Genomic DNA, 18,051 nt, shown 5'->3' with positions numbered 1-18,051 from the left:
ACAATAAGAAAACAAATAACCCAATCAACAAATGGGCCAAGGACCTGAACAGACACTTCTCAGAGGAGGACATACAATCAATCAACAAGTACATGAAAAAATGCTCACCATCTCTAGCAGTCAGAGAAATGCAAATCAAAACCACGCTAAGATACCATCTCACTCCAGTAAGATTGGCAGCCATTATGAAGTCAAACAACAACAAGTGCTGCCGAGGATGTGGGAAAAAGGGTACACTTGTACATTGCTGGTGGGACTACAAATTGGTGCAGCCAATTTGGAAAGCAATATGGAGATTCCTTGGAAAGCTGGGAATGGAACCACCATTTGACTCAGCTATTCCCCTTCTCGGACTAATCCCTAAAGACCTTAAAAGAGCGTACTATAGGGATACTGCTACATCGATGTTCATAGCAGCACAATTCACAATAGCAAGACTGTGGAACCAACCTAGATGCCCTTCAATAGATGAATGGTTAAAAAAAAATGTGGCATTTATACACAATGGAGTATTACTCTGCATTAAAAAATGACAAAATCATGGAATTTGCAGGGAAATGGATGGCATTAGAGCAGATTATGCTAAGTGAAGCTAGCCAATCCCTAAAAAACAAATGTCAAATGTCTTCTTTGATATAAGGAGAGCAACTAAGAACAGAGCAGGGAGGAAGAGCATGAGGAGAAGATTAACATTAAACAGGGACGAGAGGTGGGAGGGAAAGGGAGAGAGAAGGGAAATTGCATGGAAATGGAAGGAGACCCTCATTGTTATACAAAATTACATATAAGAGGAAGTGAGGGGAAAGGGAAAAAAACAAGGGGGAGAAATGAATTACAGTAGATCGGTAGAGAGAGAAGATGGGAGGGGAGGGGAGGGGAGGGGAGGGGAGGGGGGATAGTAGAGGATAGGAAAGGCAGCAGAACACATCAGACACTAGTATGGCAATATGTAAAAAAGTGGATGTGTAACCGATGTGATTCTGCAATCTGTATATGGGATAAAAATGGGAGTTCATAACCCACTTGAATCAAATGTATGAAATATGATATGTCAAGAACTATGTATGTAATGTTTTGAACAACTAATAATAAAAATTTTTAAAAAATAATAATAATTTTGAAATAGCTGACATGTGAGGGTGGGGTTCTATATATCTTAAGGTGATTGATTTCTAACATATTAAATCATGCAGGAAACAGTCTGCATGACTTCAAATTTTAAAAAAATAATGAAAATGCTTTTTATATGATTGTATTGGTTACATACATGTCAAAACTGATCAAACTGGTGACAGGGCATTGGGGTAGAAATGATACTAGAATGAATTGAACTTTATTACCCTAGGTGCATATATGATTAGGTGACCTGTGTAACTCTACATCATGTACAACCAGATGAATGAGAAGTTACACTACATTTATGTATGATATGTCAATGCATTCTACTGTCATGTGTAACTAATTAGAACAAATAAAAAATATGGAAAAAACTGAAAAAAAATAAAATAAAATAAAACATAGTAAAAAGGAAGAAAAATAAAGAATAGTTGGTAATGCTAGATTCAAGTTAGTCTTTTTTCCTTCTATTTTCTGAAAGACATTGTAAAGAATTTATATAATTTGTCTTCTAAATATTTGATAGAATTTACAAAATCATAAAAATGATTTAGTATTCAAAAATCAGTTAATTCTTCCCCCTTGGTTACTACCCTTTTCCCCAACTCCTGATAACTACCATTCTATTCTCTATGTCCATGAAATCAACATTTTAAAATTTCACAGTAAGTGAAATAATTCACTATTTGTCTCCCTATGCTTGATTTATTAAACTTACTGGTATCTTCTAAGTTCATTCATGTTGTCATGAAGGACTATATTTCCTTTTTTGGGGTGGGAACAGTAAGCCATTCCATTAATAAGCAAAAGAAGGAAAACCTTATGATCACATCAATAAAGAAAGCTCTTGACAAAAACCAGCATACGTTTATTATGAAAACTCTCAGCAACTAGAAATAGAGGGGAATTTCTTCAATTTAATTAAGAATATTAAAAAACTCCCCTTCTCCCCAAAACATCATATTTAACATCACATTTAGCATATTTAACATCATATTTAATTGAGAGAAGATTGGTACTCTCCTCCTAAGAGGAGACGAAGGTGTCTCTTCTTACCACTCCTCTTCACCATCATACTGGGAATTTTAAATAACACAATAGTTGTAAAAAGGAAATAAAAGTTATATAGATTGATTTAGGAGGGAAAAAAACATACACCAATAAAAGATTGCCTATGTAGAAAATCCAAACAATTGACAAAAATAGAATCCATAAGCAACTTTAGTGTAGTTTCAAGATACAACAAAAGCCAATTTCTTCCTACCTACTAGTAATGCACAATTAGAATTTGAAATTTAAAACAGTACTATTTACAAAAGCACTAAAAAATTAAACGTTTAGGCATTAATCTAACAAATGTGTACAAGATATATTTTAGGAAAACTATAAAATTCTGAAGGAAGAATCAAAGAAGATCTAAATAAATGGAGAGATATTCCACATTCATAGATAAGAGCCAATATTGTTAGCATGTCATTTCTTTCCAAACTGATATATTGACTCAGTGCAGCCTCAACCAAAATCCTAGCAATTGATTTTATAGATATTAACTAGGTGACTCTAAAGTTTACATGGAAAGGCAAATACCCAGTACAGCCAATACAATAATGAAGAAGAAGGAAAAATAAGTAGAAAAACTGCACTGCCTAGCTTCAAGACTGACTAAAAAGCTACTGTAATCACAACAATGTATATTAGTGAATATACATGTATATTATATAAAAGCTACTGTAATCACAACAATGTATATTAGTGAAAAGGCTCATAGATCAATGGGATGGAACAGAAAGTCACTTAAGGATAAACACACCAAATATAGTCAGCTGATATTTGACAAAAGGACAATTCAAGGATAGTCTTTAAACAAATAATCAACTAGACGCCCACAAGCAAAAAAAAAAAAAAATCTATACAGAGATCTCACATCTTTTACCAAATGACTCAAATATATCAAATATTTAAACTTAAATATAAAACTATAAATTACCAGGAAAATAACATAGGATAAAATCAGGCTGAGTTTGAATTTGGCAATGAGATTTTTAGATATGACATGATAAGCATGATTCTTGGAAAAAATTAATATTGACATTCATTAAAATTAACATTTTTGTTATGTGAAAGACACTGTTAAGAGAAAAAAAGAGCAAGACTCAGACTGGGAGAAAATATTTACAAAAACACATGTCTGATATGGAACTTGTATTTAAAATATACCAAGATGGGCTGGGGTTGTAGCTCAGTGGTAGAATGCTCACCTAGCATGTGTGAGGCACTAGGTTAGATTCTCAACACTGCATATAAATAAATAAAATAAAAGTCCATTGACAACTAAAAAATATATATTTTAAAAAAACAAAATACACAAAGAACACTTACAATTCTTAATATTCAACATAAGAAAAGAATCCATTTTTTTAAAAATGGGGAAAGATCTAAGCAGACACTTTCCCAGAAAAAAAAAAATGTACAAAAACAAAGTTGCCTATTAAGGAATTGTAAAGCAAAACAATAATATACCACTATACGTCTATTAAAATGGCTACAATTATAAATTTAAAGAAAAAAACACTATCAATACCAAACACTGAAGTTCACTCCTTGGTGGCAGTGCAAAATGGTGTGGCCACTTTAGAAAAGAGTTTGACAATATTTGTACAAGTTAAACATAGTCTTACTAACAGAATTCAATAAATAGTACCCCAGATATTTACACAAATAAATGTGTCCAGAAATTTTATCCATATGAAAACCTGAATACAAATTGTTTATAACAACTTTCATCACAGTTATCCAAAACTGGAAGCATGTCCTTCCCTAAGTAATGAGTGAACAAAATGTGCACACATACAATGGAACTCCATCCAGTTATAAAAACACTTAAATGCATATCACTAAATAAGAAGTCAGTTTGAAAAGGGTACATTATGTATGATTCTAAATACATGACATTCAGGAAAAGGCACAACTATAGAGACAGTAGAAAGATCAGCAGGTGCCAGTCGTCTGGGGAAATGGAGTAGGGATGGATGAAAGATGGATAAAGTAGGCATGGAGCATAGGGGATTTGAGATTAGTAAATGTACTCTATGTGATATTTTCATGAGGGCTACATGGTACTATAGATTTGTCAAAACCCATGAAACACAAATAGAAAATTCTAAAGTAAACTATATACTTTCATTAATAATGTATCAATATTGGTTTATTAATTGAAGCAAATGTATCATACTAAAGCAAGATGTTAATGATAGGAAAAATGAGCACTGAAGAGATGGTATATGGAACTCTTTGTACTATCTGCTCAATTTACTGTAACATAAAACTGCTATAATAATGTTCCATTAATTTTTAAAAGTTGATATTAGATGCTTAATAAAATTGATAATTTTTCCATCTGTTACCTTTCAATGTCAGATAATAAAAACTAGTGTTAAAAATGGCCATTACCAGTAACTATACAAATATTAAGACTCTGAATTTGTATATAAGTTGTATTTAATTGGAACAAGGGTTGACTGCAGGGGCCCTTGAGTAGCTAGAATGTATTTTAAGTAGTGGAGAAAAAGACAAAAGGTTTTCTTCTCTTTTCCCAAGGAAAATAGTTTGTGTTAACTCATGAAGATGGCTATTCACCAAGTCGTAGAAATATGGGACTGGCAGCAGCATATGACAGAGGAAAAATTTTAGAAAAGCAAGTTGGTCAAGATCATAGATGACTTTTGATGTCAGGGAAGGTGTTCACTCATGTCTCTAAGCACAGAACTTGCATTAATAAAGTTGTGTCTTAAGGACTAAGTAATATTTGTGGGAAAGTACCTAATCCAGTGTCTAACATATTGTAAGGACTCTAAATGTTAAATTTTCCTTTTTTAATCTCACAGTTAAAATTAACTCTAAAGCAATCTTAAGTTAGTGACGAATAATTCCCAAGCATTGGGATCCAAAATATATTTACTACCCTTAAGTAAAATCATTTATTTATTTATTCATTTTATTACATACATGACAATAGTGGAATGCATTACACTCATTATTACCCATTTACAGCACAAGTTTTTGTAACTCTGTATATAAAGTATGTTCATGCCAAATTATGACATTATACATGTACTTTTTTGCATTACAATTCTTAATACACATATATACCACAATTTTTCATACCACTGTTTGTATGTAAGGTATGTTGACACCAACTTCAAATCTTATACATATATTTTGTATAGTGATGACCATCACATTCTCCCATCCTTGCTATTCCCCTTCTCCTTCAGTTATTTTCCTAATTGACCAATATATGTGCTATATTTTCATTTAGATTCCAAGCTTCTGGAACCAGACTATTTTTGTTTTATCATTTTAAATAAATATGTTTCTATATTTAGGGCTTTTTAATTAAATATTGCTTAAGTATTAAACAAGTCATTTGGGATGCAACTGAGAGATGTGATTAGAACTCAGAGTGATGACCTAAAATGCTCTGTGACTTGAATGACCCATGTTACTCTTTACTTTTCAGCAACATAATAACTAAATTCTTCTTTCTCCAAGAGGATGTGGGTATCGTGATTCTTTAGAAGTACCCATTAATTGAAAAAAAGTTATTTGGCAGGCTCATTTTGAGGATTTTCTTGTACAAATTAAAATTTGCTCAGTTGGTCCTTTATTTAATGCAATTTAATTTCCATAGATCCTTGTGACTTTATTTGAGCACTTAATGAATATTAACAGTGATTCACCAAAATACTAATCCAAGTGATTTGCAGTGACTCAGAGCCCCAGAGAGGAGGAAATGAGGAACCCTCATCTAATGAGGCAAGGGCCTATAATTGTGGAACCGTCTCATGATCAGGGAAATGTAATTAGAAAGAACAAAGCTTGTGTGGCTATCTGATTGCTAATTAATCTATTCTCAGTTAAATCAAGAAGAAATGAAACTTTGGGGGGAAAAAAAGGACTTTCTATGTTTAAGCAGACTTTTAAAGCTCCCATTTCTAGTTTTCATTTCTGTAAGATTTCAAAGCTTACCTTGAAATCTGAAGTGACTATATTCAGTGTATAAAATCCAATATCAAAATCTTGAACTTCTGAACTTCTTCAAAATTGTTTCAAGTTAATTTCATCATGACTTTTTTCCCAGCATAGTAAATGCTTTTTGGCTTTAAAAAAAAAAAAAAAAATATATATATATATATATATATATATATATATATATATATATATATATATATATATATTACCGCTGTTGACCGGGGGTTGGGAGTGTTGCATGGCCCATGGCCCATACGGAGGCAAATGTGATTGGGGCTTTCCCTCAGTGCCATTCATCTACCGATCACCCTAGATACCCCTGAGGGCTGTCGGGAGGGGGCTCAAGAGAAAGGAACCTTAAGAATACGTCTGAGTGTAGCCCAGACCGGAATTCCGCAGTTGTTCCAAACTCTTTCCTCCACCTCCACGCATCCGAGGCAGATCGGGATTCGGGACACTGTGTACTCACGCCAATTGCTCTCCGGGCCCAGACAGAAAAGTTGGAAGCGGCTTTGGCAGAACCCAACATGCCTGCTCTGTATAGAACAGGTGATTGAGAGCTGTCTAGGCCGGGAAACCTCTCACCCGAGTCTTGAAGAGTGGCGGCTGCACTAATTGCGTTTAAGTAGCCGTCGGGTGCCCACCTTACCCTCCAGAAAGAAAGAGAGAGAAAGATGCACCTCAAACAGACATGGGGTGCATAGAGAGGCGCTTACCTCGGTGTAGAAAAATCTCGGTCTGGGACCTCCAATATGTTACCGCTGTTGACCGGTGACGAGTTCTTGCTTCCCCAGTGTTGAAGAATAACACCAAAGAAGCACGCCGAGGCAAGGTCAGAGTAGAAATTAGAAGTTTATTAAAGGACAGCAGAAAAGACTTCTCCCGGAGGAAGAAGGGGACCCAAGAGGTGGAATCCGTGGAAGGGATGTTGTCTCCCCTTTTTATAGGTTTGGGGATGGAATGTGGGTTGGAAGGCCCGAGGGGTGGGACACAGGTGGGCCAAAAAGTAATCTGGTCAGGAAGGACTTCTGAGTCAGCACCTTTTGATGGGGGCTGTTCATTAACATTTCTTTGAGGTGGACTTTGGCCTAGGGCCTTTTGGGACTTCATTAACATTCCATGAGTTGTCCTGTGTTTTCCCGAGTCATTCTCCGCACGGCCTCCATTTTAGATTTCACTCGATATTAGACCCGATTTACCTAACTACACTGACTACCTAATTTTAAATCTGGCTTCATTCCCCCCTCTAATTTGGGGAACTCCTTACTGCTGTAAGGAATGGGGGCGAAGACCGTTCTGGCTTCTTCAGGCTGACAAAAGGGACGATGTTGGGCAAGCAGTTTGGAGTCCCCCTTTAAAAATCGGGTCTATCGAGTGGTCCATGATAGAAGTCCGATTGAGAAGTAATAGGCTGGAGGGCCATTTGAGCGATGGGCGGTCTATAAGAGAGACAAGAATTCATTAATATTGGAACCATATTGATGCAGCAATAAATACCACAGCACAGGAATATGCCAATAAGTATGATACCAAAGACAGAGACTAACAATGTTTTCCACCAGGAAGTACCAGAGAACCAGGAGCTAAGATATTGTCCCCATGACAAAGTTGGTGAGGACATGGCTTCTATCTGAGTATGTAAATCTTTAAGGATATTTGTCACATTGCCAGAATTGTCAGGGATGTAAACACAACATTCAGTTTTAATAACAGCACAAGTACCACCTTGGGCTGCAGTGAGGACATCTAAAGCCATTCGATTTTGTAAGATGGCCTTCCTCATAAGTGTTATTTCAGTATTAAGGAGAGAGATACTTTTCTCAACATCATGGAGGGCAGTTTGAGTATAATTGTTTAAAGTCTCCACATGCCACATTACATCTTCTAAACCAATTTGTGGGATAAACAAAGAAGCTAGATGATCATACCAACGGAACACAGATCGTCCCCATCTGTGTTTGAGATTGGGGAGGTTTGCTGGCTGTGTTATATTTGGGGTCAATCTCCCCTGCATCCAGGGGTACCCAATAGTACATCTTCCTATCCAGCCCGGGGGAAGCCAGGGCCATAGGTTAGTTCCACATATCCATTGAGTCCCATTGGGTGCTGGCCAAATAGTTTTAGGTCTAGAAAGCCAATCTGTTCCAAACCAATCATTGGCTTGTAAAACTATAATTTTTTGACATTGTGACTCTGGGGTCCATCCTAATTCTCGAGTAGCATTAGGCCACCTGTCATAGGTATGGTTTCGCTGTTCCCAACAGAGTGGGGCCTTTTGGTTTAAGTGCCCAATAGTGGGAGTGAGCCATAAATCTCCGTCCCAAATCTGATAATAACCATCTTTATACCTGTGACATATTGATGGTGCAGGTAGTGGAAGGAGAGAATTAGATGGGCCTATATGGGATTTAATAGTAGAGGACGTCTGAAGGTTAGTCTGGTTTAAAGTGAAAATCTTTCCATGACCAGGTTGTGATAAAGTTTCATTTATAGGCCATAAATTAACAACTGCACGAGAGGCATTTTGTAAATAGGGTCTTTCTTTCTTTTGTTGTAACATTAAGGATTGTAAGTTTATCCAGTCCTTTCCTTGTAATGGGGATACCCACCAAGGTAGTCCAGAAGTGCTGGAAAGAGGTAATAGTCCACATATCCAGCAATTATCTTTCTGTAACCTAATGGCATATTGTTGAGCCCACATTAGAAAAGAGTTAGCTTCAGTTGGTCTGTTTATGGTAACAAAGAGAAAGAGAAGGAAAAGTTTACATATCACCATTTTCTCTGCGGAAGAGATACTTTAGGTCCTCTACTGGAGTGCAGGAGTATCGTTCCTCAGTTTCTTGGGAAGAAGAAGTCTCTTTGGGTATCGGCTCAGGATGGCAGGCCTTAATCCGAGAGTGGTGGATCCAATTCTCCTGTCCCAGCACCTTTACTGCAGAAGGGGTGGATAAGATTACAGAAAAAGGTCCTTTCCAAACAGGGTCTAAGTTTGGAGAGTTTGAAGGAATGGTCTTAATCATAACTAGATCTCCAGGCTCATATAGAGGTGGAGAAGTAACTGGCTCAGATATAGGATACTTGCGAATTTCAGCCTGAAATTTGGCCAACTTTGTGATATGAGTTACTAGATCTGCAGTTTCTTGGTCTTTAAGAATATCATTTCTTAGGAATGGTCTCCCATATAGGAGCTCAAATGGGCTGAGCCCTAATGTCTTTGGGGTGTTCCTGATTCTGAGCAGTGCTAAAGGAAGCACCTTAGGCCATGGGTAGTGGGTTTCTTGAGTGAGCTTTCTTAGATGTCTTTTTAAAATATCATTAGTTTTCTCTACCTTTCCTGAGGATTGAGGTCTCCAAGCACAATGGAGATGATATTTAATGCCTAAGGCTTTTGATATCCCCTGAGTGACAGCTGCCTTAAAGGCTGCTCCATTGTCGCTCTGTAGACTTCGAGGCAACCCAAATCGTGGGATTATTTCCTGTAATAATGCCTTGACTACCTCTCCTGCTTGTTCAGTTCGGGAGGGGTAGGCTTCAGTCCATCCAGTAAAAGTATCTATCATAACTAATAAATATTGAAATCCATTACTCTTAGGCATATGGGTAAAATCAAGTTGCCAGTCTTCCCCAGGGAATTGTCCCGTTCTTTGTAATCCTGGGGGCTTTTGGGTAGAATTATGTGGATTATTTCTTTGGCATGTGCCACAGGCTTTGACTATTTGGTGAATAGTCTTTGAAAGATCCTTTCCTTCAAATATCTCTCGGGTTAGTTTGAGAGTATTTTCTTCTCCTAGGTGGAAAGATTGATGTAAGGTATGTAAAATCTTCCACTGGGAATTAGCAGGTAAATAAAGTTTGTCATCTTCCATTTGAATCCACCTAGAGGGTAAAAGAATACCTCCCTTAGATAGTGCCTTGTTAGTTTCCTCCTGGGTGTATTGAGGTCTTATCTCTGGGGGAGGGCCTGTCCATATCAAAGGGGCTAAGGTAGTTATCTGTGAATTACCCTTAGCAGCCTCCTTGGCTTGTTGGTCTGCTAGTCTGTTCCCTTCTGCTATCTCATCTATTCCTTTCTGATGCCCTTGGCAATGAATTACTGCTACCTCTTTGGGTAAATGGACAGCCTCTAGCAGTCTTAAGATTTGCTCATAGTTCTTTATAGAAGTTCCCCCAGTAGTTTGAAATCCTCTTTCCTTCCAAATTGCTGCATGTGCATGCAGGATTAGGTAGGCGTATTTGGAGTCAGTATAAATATTAATTCTCTGTTGTTTTCCTATTTCTAATGCTCTTGTTAGGGCTATCAATTCAGCTAGTTGAGAGCTTGTGCCTGGGGGCAAAGACTGTGCTTCTATGGTGTCATGCAAGGTCACCACAGCATATCCAGCTTTGCGTTCTCCTTGTTCCATAAAGGAACTCCCATCTGTGAACATGGTAAGGTCAGGATTGGATAGGGGAAGGTTTTGAAGGTCCTTTCTAGCTGAGTAATTTATAGACAGGACTTGTTGGCAGTCATGTTCAGGATTTCCCTCTAATTTCTCTGGGAGGAAGGTAGCTGGGTTTAAATTAGAACAAGTCCTTATTTGAGTTACAGGTCCTTCTAAAAGTAGGGTTTGATATTTTAGAAGGCGATTGTCTGAGAGCCATAGTTCACCTTTTGTATTTAAAATTCCTGAGAGATCATGGGAGGTGTAGACAATAAGGTCTCTTCCCAGGGTGATTTTAATTGCCTCAGGAACTAGCAAGGCCACAGCTGCTACTACCCTCAAACAATGAGGCCATCCTCGAGACACAAGATCAAGCTCCTTACTGAGATAAGCTACTGGCTGTTGAGCTGGTCCCTTCTTTTGTGTGACCACTCCTAGGGCTATCCCTCCTCTCTCAGTAACAAATAGGTTGAATTCTTGTTCAGTGGGTAAGCTGAGGGCAGGGGCTTGGAGTAAGGCCCCCTTTAATGCCTTGAAGGCTTTAATCTGTTCTGGTTCCCATATGAGGGAAGTCGTTCCTTGGCGTAGTGTTTCTTTGAGGAGGCTATAGAGAGGTTTAGCTATTTCCCCATATCCAGGGATCCAAAGCCTACAGTATCCAGTTATCCCTAGGAAGCCTCTAAGTTGTCTTATGGTCTGAGGTAGAGGATATTGTCCTATGGGGGTTATTCTTTCTGGTCCTAGCTTGCGAGTTCCTTGAGACAGCTGTAATCCTAAATATTGAACTTGTTTTTGACACAGTTGAGCTTTTTTCTTTGAGACTTTGTAACCTTTATCAGCTAAGAAGTTTAAAAGCTCCTTAGTAGCCTCTTGACATTCCCTTTTAGTGGAGGCACACAAAAGTATATCATCTACATATTGCAGGACAGTCAGAGATGTCTTATCTCTGAACTCTGTTAAATCCTTAGCTAGGGTTTGGCCAAACAAATGGGGACTGTCTCTAAACCCTTGGGGTAATACAGTCCAAGTTAGTTGAGATCCACTATCTGGCTCTTCAAAGGCAAACAGATACTGAGATTGGGAGTCTAAGGGTATACAAAAAAAAGCATCTTTTAAATCTAACACCGTGAACCAGGCAGCAGCTGCTGGAATCTCAGATAACAGAGTGTATGGATTAGGAACCATAGGGTGGAGAGGAACAACTGCCTCATTAATTATTCTCAGGTCCTGAACTAATCTCCATTCCCCATTGGGTTTCTGAATTCCTAAAATGGGTGTGTTACATGGGCTATTGCAGGGCACTAAAAGTTCCTGTCTTTTGAGGTTCTGAATGATCTTCAATAAACCCTTTTTTGCCTCTGGGCGTAGGGGATATTGTCTCTGATGTGGAAAGACAGAAGGGTCCTTTAAGACTATTTTGATTGGAACTGCACTTTTCGCCCTTCCAATTTTGCCTTCAGTAGCCCACACTTCAGGGTTTATATCACATTCTAATAAAGGCAGACATAATGGTCCTCTTGGTCTTAAATTCATTGTAACTGACGCTTGAAGTTTTGAAAGTATGTCTCTTCCCAATAAAGGGGTAGGACATTCTGGGACTATCAGAAATGCATGAGAAAACATCACCCCGTCCCACTCACAACTCAGTGGGGGAGTAAGCCTTCTGGTAATAGACCGTCCAGACACCCCTTGTATGGTTACAGTATTAGAGGAAAGAGATCCAGGATAAGAGGTGAGCACAGAATAACTGGCACCAGTATCTAAAAGGAAGTTGACCTTTTGGCTCCCTACGAAGAAGCATACCCGGGGCTCACATGCGGTGATAGGAGTCACTGGAGCCAAGGTTGAGCCCGGGCCCCGTCAGGCTTGTGTGGAGAGGTCTGACTTCAAGGACTTACGCCCCTGAGGACAGTCACTCTTCCAGTGATTGCCTTGACATTTAGGGCAGGGCCGTGGAGGTGGTCGCTTGGCCTTTGGGCAATCCCGTTTGAAATGTCCTTCCTCTCCACATTGGAAACACGTCCCTTTTGTGGATTGAGGAGCATTTCGTCTTCCTCCTGCACCCTGGGAGCTTACTCCTCTAAGAGCAAATACCAGCGTTTCAGTTCTTTTTCTGTCTCTAAGCTCTTTCTCCTTTTTTTCCTCTATATCTCTATTATAGAAGACCGAAGTAGCAATTCGGAGGATGTTATCTAAAGATTGATCAGGGCCATATGCCAATTTTTGTAACTTCCTCCGGATGTCTGGGGCTGACTGAGTGATAAATTTGTCCTTTAAAAGTAGTTGGCCCTCTGTGGATTCAGGATCCACGGTGGTGTGTTTTCTCATTGCCTCTCTGAGTTTCTCCATGAAAACAACAGGGCTTTCCTGGGGGCCCTGAATAATTTCTGAAATCTTAGAGTAGTTAATGGGCTTTTGCTTAATTCTCCTAAGGGCCTCAAGGATCAATACTTGAAAATGGCTAATTTTCCAAGCATCTTGCTCATCATTTGGGTCCCACTCAGGATCATTTCTGGGAATTGCCTGTGCTCCAGATGGGTAATTAGGTTTGCTCCTAGTCTGTTCTGCTGGGGAAGGAGCAAGGTATGGTTCATCCCCAAATTCCTCAGCTGCTCTTAGAGTTGCTTCTTTCTCATTGAAAGTCAAGGTCTGGTTGAGTAGTAGCATAATATCTTTCCAGGCAAGGTCAAATACCTGGCATAAGTTTCGAAATACCTCAATATATCTATCTGGGTCCTCTGAAAAACTCCCCAATTCAGTTTTTATCTGCCTTAAGTCTTGAAGGGAGAAGGGGGTATGTACTTTGATTGGCCCAAATTCTCCTCCTGGCATCTCCTGGAGAGGTAATACATTTGGTTTGCTTGTTGGGGCAGACACAGGGGGGCCAGGATATGGAGGACAGGAAGGCTGTTGTTGCGCACCAACAGCCGATGGGGATTTTGTGGGTTCTCCTGATTCTTTTTCCTCAGTAGTTGAGTCCCCAAGACTTTCTCTCTTCATGGCAGATATCATGGCTAAGTCTACTTTACACTGTTGGCATAATTTGCATAATTCAGGATTTTCCCTTAGAGCAAAGAAAACCTGAACATATGGCACCTCACACCATTTCCCTTCCTTTTTGCAAAATTTATCAAGTTGTAAAATAGTATTAAAATTGATACTTCCCTCTGGTGGCCAGGTTTCTCCGTCAGGGAGTTTGTATTGAGGCCAGGCCTGGCGGCAGAAGAAAATGAGGCGCTTTTTCTTGAGCGTCTGAGGGTCAAATTTATCCCAATTTTTCAATACGCAGGTAAGTGGCGTACCTGACGTATTAGAGAGTGAGGCTCCCATCTGAGTAAGGAGAGAAAAAAACAGAACTCAGGCGCCCGCGCCGGAGAAAACTGTTGATCTCCCTAAGTTTGAGCCTCCTAAACGGTCCAGAAAACCCGTCTCTCACCTTGCTTTTGCCAAGGGGTTTCTGGTCCCCTTTAGCAAACTGCTGGGGTCTCAGTTTGCCCTGTGCCAGAGACCCTGGGAGGATTCAGACTTAAGGGCCTTACTGCTTATCCTCCCGGCCACTAAAACCCACAGAAAAAGAAAATCATGCACTTTTGTCGCCTTTGCTCTGTAGACTAGCATATTACCGGAGGAGTTGACTCTAAAAATGCCTCTATTAGCAGCTTAAGGAACGCAGCACATTTTAAACACTGGGTGGTAAAACAGGCTAGTGAAAGTTACCTATGCACCTTAGGGAACCTGGGCAGATCTTACTAATTATCCCATGCCTTTCTCTCAGTCCTACAACCTGAATTGCTAAAGTTTCTGACCAACGAAGGAAGGGGAGCATCCAGGAGGGATTGGATGCGGGGTTGGGAGTGTTGCATGGCCCATGGCCCATACGGAGGCAAATGTGATTGGGGCTTTCCCTCAGTGCCATTCATCTACCGATCACCCTAGATACCCCTGAGGGCTGTCGGGAGGGGGCTCAAGAGAAAGGAACCTTAAGAATACGTCTGAGTGTAGCCCAGACCGGAATTCCGCAGTTGTTCCAAACTCTTTCCTCCACCTCCACGCATCCGAGGCAGATCGGGATTCGGGACACTGTGTACTCACGCCAATTGCTCTCCGGGCCCAGACAGAAAAGTTGGAAGCGGCTTTGGCAGAACCCAACATGCCTGCTCTGTATAGAACAGGTGATTGAGAGCTGTCTAGGCCGGGAAACCTCTCACCCGAGTCTTGAAGAGTGGCGGCTGCACTAATTGCGTTTAAGTAGCCGTCGGGTGCCCACCTTACCCTCCAGAAAGAAAGAGAGAGAAAGATGCACCTCAAACAGACATGGGGTGCATAGAGAGGCGCTTACCTCGGTGTAGAAAAATCTCGGTCTGGGACCTCCAATATGTTACCGCTGTTGACCGGTGACGAGTTCTTGCTTCCCCAGTGTTGAAGAATAACACCAAAGAAGCACGCTGAGGCAAGGTCAGAGTAGAAATTAGAAGTTTATTAAAGGACAGCAGAAAAGACTTCTCCCGGAGGAAGAAGGGGACCCAAGAGGTGGAATCCGTGGAAGGGATGTTGTCTCCCCTTTTTATAGGTTTGGGGATGGAATGTGGGTTGGAAGGCCCGAGGGGTGGGACACAGGTGGGCCAAAAAGTAATCTGGTCAGGAAGGACTTCTGAGTCAGCACCTTTTGATGGGGGCTGTTCATTAACATTTCTTTGAGGTGGACTTTGGCCTAGGGCCTTTTGGGACTTCATTAACATTCCATGAGTTGTCCTGTGTTTTCCCGAGTCATTCTCCGCACGGCCTCCATTTTAGATTTCACTCGATATTAGACCCGATTTACCTAACTACACTGACTACCTAATTTTAAATCTGGCTTCATATATATATATATATATATCAGAAGTTAGTACTCATCATTCATCCATACTCCTTACTGTTATCATGAAATTTATTTAGAGATTCATTAGAGATTCAATATTTAGTTCTAAAACCCAATGAAAGTATATCATTAAAGTGGTCATAGTTACCAGCTATTAAATCTATATGCTTATATAGGTTACAAATAGTATATTAAGAAAGTAGCTAATAATTTTATGCTTTCAGTAAGCCCTTGACCATGTGCTCAAAGTAATCTGTTTCAATTCTCTCTGTCTTCAGTGTTGTCAGTGTAGTAGTGGAGGCCAAATCACCATATCCATGACTCAGCCTAAGTTATGCAGCACAAAAAAGAAAAGGACTTCAAATAATCTGCATGAAATGAAGTAGTTTTGGTTTCATCCCACAGATCCAGACTCTAGAATAGTTGGGAAAAGCAAAAATACCTAACAGTTATAATTTTCCTCCCTAACATTACAAACTAAAGAACTTTTCATTATTTCTTATCAGCCTAAAGGGCTGGCCTCACATTTGCCCTAGAAGATTTGAAAGGAGTTTTATATTCACCTAAGAAAATATTATTATAAATATGTGAAATCTCTATTAAGTAATAGGAAGAATAATTCCAATAAATTATTACTAGATTCAATCATTATATTTCATTAACACAGTGTTGACTTTCATTATATAGGTAACTGATAGAAGTTGAGAACAGGTTCTAAAATATTATTCTAGTTGAAATTACTTAAAGAAAGTTTCTGTAACATTTCTTCAAAAGTTACCACTGAGTATTTGATTAATTTTTTTATCCCCCTTACCCCTCTCACCCAAACAAATTTGAAGGAGTTATTTATTAAACATTTTAAAAATAGTGAGCCTATCCTTAAGGTCTTGATTACACAATTAAGACAGAAAATAGAATGAATGAGTCCATTTTCTAGATGTTTGCAGTTGAGTAGCAAGGTTAGTATTCACTTCTTCAAGCCATCAACTCATAGGGACTCAGAGCTGGCATGAAGTATTTATTTTTCAGTATGACTTGAACAAATCTAGAGACTTCTCAAGGAAGTTGTTCAAGACGTTTTTGTATTACGAGAATGTACTGTAGCCCAGGGTCTGCTGTAGAGCAGTTCTCAAACTTAAACATGAGAATCACTTCAAGAACTTGTGAAAACATAGATTTCTAGGCCTTACTATCAGGGATTTTGATTTGCTGAGTCTAGAATGGAGCCTAAGAATTTGCACTTCTCAGATAATGTTGATGTTTCTAATCTGGGGAATGCACCTGAGGAGCACAACTGCTCTGGAGCAAGCTTTTATCATGTCCGGTTTTCCCCTTGTGTTGTTAAATCTTTAAAATAGTTCACAAATGTTCAGTAATTCATTTCAGTGTTGTTGGTGCCAACAAAAATGAAATGCTATCATAAATTATAATCTTAAAAAGTAAAAAATAAAGGTCATACTAAGTTTCAGGTATTGGCATTTGCATACTTGAATTAATGATGTTTGCCAATTGTATGTGAAATGTAGTCCAAAGGAAACTCTCATCTCTATATTTGTGCCTGTTTCATATTCACAGTTTATTTTGGATCATAAAAATTGGACTAAGTTCTGGTTTTCTACAAAAACCTGATGAAATAGAGAAAAAAAAATAAATAAACCTGATGATTAGTAGCCAAAACTATCTAGATCACTGTATACTGTCTTCAAATGCATGAGCTGAAATTATTATTTAACTTAACATAATCAAAGGTGTGATATATACAAATTGAAATGTTCTTAAATACATTTTCTATTTGAATACTATCCTCTTCCATTTTCTAACTATATTTACCAAGTATACACCACACACGTTTTTACCCTTTAAATGTCCTTCTCTTTTTTCATTATCCTCTTTCTAGTCATTCAACTATGCAAAACAATGACAAAACATAGATTCAATTATGTTTTTAAAGAATATATGCATATGTATGTATTACAGAATACATATATATATAATGTACTTTTTAAAATATATTTTTAGAGGCAAAAATATGTGATGGAAAAGATATTATCTTTCAATGCAACATGTACCACATGACTCCCAGAACACTTTGAACATTTAATAGCCTTTGCATCAGCATCATTGATATGATTATCATCAATCTTGGAAGCTATTCTCAGCTTCAATTCAATTAGACATAGATAAAATGAGACTTTCCTTTTGTCTCTGATGTCATTCAGCCCTGACAGCTTCCTTTTTAAAAAATACAACTGTTATCTCTCAAGTAAGTTTTGTTTGCCTTTCGTATCTGTAATAGTAGCTCCTCCAGATCAGTGACAGAAAAGTTTATTGAAATGAGCCAGCACTTACCAATGAAGGCATTGGGTTCAGAAGAAAGAGCCAACCTGGTTCTACATGGTTAATCAGTATTGCACAAGGGTAAGTAAACCATCATTGAAAGACAGTTATTCCCTTAATCATCTAAGGACTCTATTACTTAAATGTAGACAAATGCACACAGGGCACACTGCTGTCTTCTATCAGGTCATTCAACAAACATTAGAGTGGAGAAAATAAGGGTTACACCGTCCTCAATACAATAAACTTACCTGCTTATATATACCCTGTAATTATGGAGCAGAT

The 18,051-nt window shown here is 38.7% G+C and overlaps 1 long non-coding RNA gene across 1 annotated transcript; it reads right to left on the bottom strand.

Moving 5' to 3' along the window:
• Positions 1-6,985: 6,985 nt before the first annotated feature.
• LOC139705759 (uncharacterized) lies at positions 6,986-14,961 on the bottom strand. The gene is made up of 3 exons (XR_011707568.1): positions 14,908-14,961; positions 8,944-9,079; positions 6,986-7,586 (listed from the first exon to the last, which is right to left on the bottom strand). It is a non-coding gene; the product is annotated as an uncharacterized lncRNA (long non-coding RNA).
• Positions 14,962-18,051: the final 3,090 nt, after the last annotated feature.

The sequence above is a fragment of the Marmota flaviventris genome, chromosome 5, assembly GCF_047511675.1.
Source record: "Marmota flaviventris isolate mMarFla1 chromosome 5, mMarFla1.hap1, whole genome shotgun sequence".
In the NCBI taxonomy this organism is placed as follows: Eukaryota; Metazoa; Chordata; class Mammalia; order Rodentia; family Sciuridae; genus Marmota; species Marmota flaviventris.
Note: the sequence above shows the minus strand (reverse complement) of the source record. Positions and strands in the feature narration are given on the sequence as shown.